We start from the raw sequence: 4,968 nt of genomic DNA, 5'->3' as shown, positions 1-4,968 counted from the left end.
AATTTTAGACTGATGTGGGCCAAAGCCTTGCATAGCCTGTAACGTTATTATGACGGACACATTATATGAGTGAACTTGAGTTTAAGTGACTGACAGGTTTCTTTGAAAAATACTTTCTTATATCCAGCTTCTTCCTTTTGGCTGCCATCCTCCTCTCCTCTTTGCAGCGCAGGATTGCCGCTGCTAAAACTAAACAGAGCTCACTGAAAGGCTCAGACAATCACATTGGCCATATTTGTCACATGACGTAGGGCTCCAGTAGAAAACATAATTTAACTCTTTCTGCACCGCTGGGTGAATGAGACGCTGACAGATCGGGGTTTTTTTCTTTCTATCGGGATTGTTTTTCTTTACTCGAAGAGATCAAATTATTGGTGGGGACAATTCAATAATCGCTGGATATTGGTGGGGACACGTCCCTTCCGTCCATGCCAAATCTACGCCCTTGCAGACAACAAAGACAAATTTGGCATATTACCACTACAGGACTGTTAAATAAAGATTCACAGATTCAAAGATTATGATCTATCTTTCTTGTCCCACACATTCTTATTTATGTCAAACCTAGCATGTGATTATGTAACTGAACGAGGAGTCAAAGTTAGTGTACCTGCACAGCTGTGACTGGTTTCTACCTGGTGTTGAAAGCAAATATGAAAAGTGTCATTCTCAAACTTTTCACTTACTATTGTAGACTTGTTATTCTTTCCACAGATATGCTCAGTTATACTGTTGACAGTATCCAAAAGTGTCAAAGTATTGATACAATCAGCTTCTACATTATTGCAACCAAGTAATACACACCACACATCCTGTGTTTTCTGAGAGCCAAGTAATACGCACAACTTTTCACTGGTGTAGCTCTATAAAACCAACAACGGAGTCAGAGGATCACCAAAGTCAGCTGGGCCTCATCATCAGGGAGTTATGAATATTTCATTCTGATCCAAACCAAAAGATCAGTGGACCACTGTACAAAAAGTTGACACAAAGTGGACAAAGAACCGGGCAGCTGCAGTTTACAGTCGCAGGGTGTTGCTGTCATATATTTGGCCAGCAAAGGCTTATGGGATGAAAAGAAATGTTTTTACAAATACATATGAGCCGAGAATTTCAATTCAGCATCTAGAGATGCATCCAGTTCTTCCTAGTAACTTATCCAGGACAGCCAACCGCCTGTTAAAATGCACAAAAACCTAGTTTTCTTTGCATATGAATGAACAGCAGTAAACCCTCATACAGAAACTAATGCTGCATATGTCTTTGTAAGTGTGTAAGACAGTTAGCTGTGGTAGTTCTAACACGATTTTCATGGTGCCTTTTATAGTGAGAAAGGAAGAAAAATAGTTTTGTTCCATGAACTTGTTGTGATTGTTGAAAGTTCAACCATCCTCTCAGAGACAGGCTTAACAGGATTAAAGGATATTATTTCTCATTTTCTTTTAATGCGTGCCAGTGTGTCCCAGTACGGTTTTATAAAATGGATTTGCACTTTTTAAAGTTCTAATTTTATTTTAGAAATAAACCTTTCCAAATCTGAAATCTATATAGCGTTATAAGATTCCGAATGTTTAAATGTATGAACTTTGTTTCATGCTGTCTTTAAATAATCCCAGACCATGCAATCCTGACAACAGGAACAACAACACTGATTTAGGTGTAATAAAGCACATTAAGGCAGTGGATGGCCTGGAAGTAATAATCCCTATCCTGGATTTGTGCCTAAAGCATGTCAGCATGTTATATATTTAAAATTTTAAAAACAGATGTGAGTTAGATACATTTCTAGGAATGGAGAAATCTATATATGTACGGGTAAACATGGCTTAAAAATCTGGCGTATCAATTTGTAAGCTGAATTGTTAGTACCACACTGCTAACACATCCTCATCACCCAGTATTTCCCATTGAAGTGGACAGCAGAACAAGGTTAAGAGAGACTCTTCAAAGATGAAAAGATTGATGTAGCCACCATGACTTTAAATATTAGTTCTGGAAAAACAAAGAAATTATTAAAAGGCCAAATTTAGATGACATTCATGCCTATTATGAGTGTATATGAAACTTCTATAGCCAATTATCACATTTTAGCATTACCTAAAGAGAAAGCTAACATTATAGAAAATGTCTGCCTGCACATATATATTTATTGAAAGGGTCTGTAGTATATGTACATATCAAACATACTTAGTATATTGACTTTACCTCATAACACTGAGTAGATATTAGTAACATCTCTACTACAACATACCAAGGAAGTCCCACAAACTCCAGCTGGTGCCACGCAAAGCTGTCTACAGTCAATCCCCCACAGGCTGGCCTGTTAAAATGTAACACTTTAAGACAGTAAAAAGCTTGTTTACTGCCTGGTACACAAAGTGGTTATGGCCTCTAGGGATAGTTTCCTTCTTTGTTACAACTCTGAGGAGGGTATGTTTTTTATAGCACACTTATCTGGATACTGGTGTTAGCAACACTGACATTGATTGATGAGTTTGTGCTAGGCCTCATATGGACTAATTCGAGTCAGTGAACTCGACTTCTCCACTGTGGAGAGGTCCAATAGCTGGCAGTGTGGTCCAAACCATCCAAGAAGTTTGTGCTTCAGTTTTGGTGGGTTAAAGTCAAAAAGAGACAAACAATTTTATGTCTACTAGCTAGCAACAGCTTACTAGCTTGCTAATGCTAGCTATTAACTTAGCACTTTGATTACACCTGGCTTCATAAAACCAGGATGGCAGTGGCTAGAACGAAAGACTTCAAAATGTGTGATTATTTTCTTGGGAATAACATCTTGAACTCAAAGGATTACGACTCTCCAGTATGGGCCCAGGTTACAGGTATTTTTTTTTTAGCATAAGTAAAAAACGCTTCTTATCACTCTCTCAAAAATTCATGACGATACTTGCAGAATGTAATGGCTGTCCTCGCCGCCATCACACTAATTGACTTTAACATGTGCACTGACGATTGTAGGACTGGATGCTTTCCATTAGCATAAAGCTGCACATTAGGAAGTACGAGAAAGAGACGTTGCTGATAATCTTTTACAGCCTTTTTTCCCCTTCACACAACAAAAGAACAAGGAAACAGAACAGTAACAGCTTGCACATTGCTGCAAGCTGTTACTGTACTGTGTTACTGTACTGTAAAGTATCAGTCCCTTTTAAACCAATAATACAAGTGTAATAATACAGCTTATCACCAACAGTCTCTTTTCAGATTTTACTGAAGAGTAGCAGGAGCAGCATTTTGTGTGGGGGAGAATATTGTTGCAAACTTCTTATATTTCAAAGCAACAGTATTTCTCTGAGTGCAGTGAAAAGCAGCTTCTAGCAGAATATTTTGTGAAATCCTCTTAGCTAATGATCAAAGATGCTTTGATGCCTGGATTTTTCGTTGTGAGGATGACTCGGACATAGATTTTCCTTTTTCATGCTATCTGAGGTCACCTTCACTTGCCTTTGTTGCTTTAGCTTCTCTTATACTCTTCATACTATTTTCATTTATCATTTATCATCAAGCAGCCCAATTGAAATGTGTAAACTCCGATTAGGCTGCTGCGGAAGGCTTTATATGAAATCAGCAATTGTTTGGAAAGTCTTCTTTTATACATAAGGGAATGTGCAGTCATGGTATTGAAAGAACCATGATATTGTAAACCTGAATCTTATTCAAATTAACACCGGAAACAGAAAGAATCTGAGAAAAAGAGTTCTTGCAGGTATATGATATCCTCATCCTGAGGGTTAGTCTTACAAAGCATGCAGTGACTCTGAGATTAGTTAATGCCCCAAATGGATGAGTTTAGTTATCTTAAGGTCTTATTCACAAGTAAGGGTCGACTGACAAAGGGAAGGTGCAGGATGAGGTTATTATTATAGCAAAACTATTTGTGCATGTGTATCTCAGTCTGGGTGTGTGTATTTTGATCTATGTGGAGATTGTGTGTGCATGGTAAAATGTGTGTGTGTGCATATTCAGATCTGTGTTTGTGCGTAATCACATTTGTAAATGTGTAAATTAATCGGTAAAAGTGCATACATATTAATGGCTGAAAAATCATAAAGTTTTGCAAAAAGCAATAAAAATAAATGTAAGTCATCAGACTTTTGCTACATGTCTGCAATGCCAGATCCATAAACGGTGTGTGGAGAGTATGTTACTCAGTACGCACCAGTAGTCTAAGTCTTCATGTATGACATTAGTGGGCTGGTAGTGGTGGTTGGATGCAAGACAGGTTCAGATGAACAGATCACAAGCAAATTACCATAAGCTAGCTTTAAGTATGATCTGAGTATATATTAAAATCTGGCAGCTAAATAGAGGGCATTGATATCAGTTAAATTCTGCTGCTCCAAATCCATGCTGTATGAGCACAGTGGCCTCTAGCATTCATGAATAGATGATGTTTGGAACCACTAGGACTCTTCCTAGAGCTGGCAGCCCAGCAATCTCGGCCTTAACCTCCTAGGACCGGGCGTCCACATATGTGGACCTCACATTTTGGGTTGTCTAGACCAAAATACAAAATTATGCTCTACAAGGGCCTGATATCCACTTACGAGGACATTATATTGCCACTGTTCTATCAAAATTTAAAACGAAGGTCCTGGTTCTCATTTTTCTCAGTAACAAAAATCAGGTAATTCTTTGTTTTCACATTCATCATCATTCATTGATGAAGAACATGATGGTTACTCTGACAGAGGTCCAGCGTTGCTTTGTTGTGCGAGGAGAATCTTCTAGAAGGACAATCATTTCTGCAACACTCAAAAGTATAGCAGCACCGCTCATCACCTGGTCAATATGTATGTTTTTCAGCACCAGGAACTGGGAGACTCATAAGGATTGAGACAAAGATGAACGCAGCAATGTGCAGTTCCGTCCTTAATTTTAACCTCATGATGACAATGTTCCACATCAAACCTGATGGAGCTGAAATGTGCTGTTAAAGGTGTTTCAGCA

This window comes from Perissodus microlepis, chromosome 8 (assembly GCF_051167445.1).
Source record: "Perissodus microlepis isolate ML-2025 ecotype Zambia chromosome 8, ASM5116744v1, whole genome shotgun sequence".
Classification (NCBI taxonomy): Eukaryota; Metazoa; Chordata; class Actinopteri; order Cichliformes; family Cichlidae; genus Perissodus; species Perissodus microlepis.
This window is presented reverse-complemented; position numbering follows the sequence as displayed.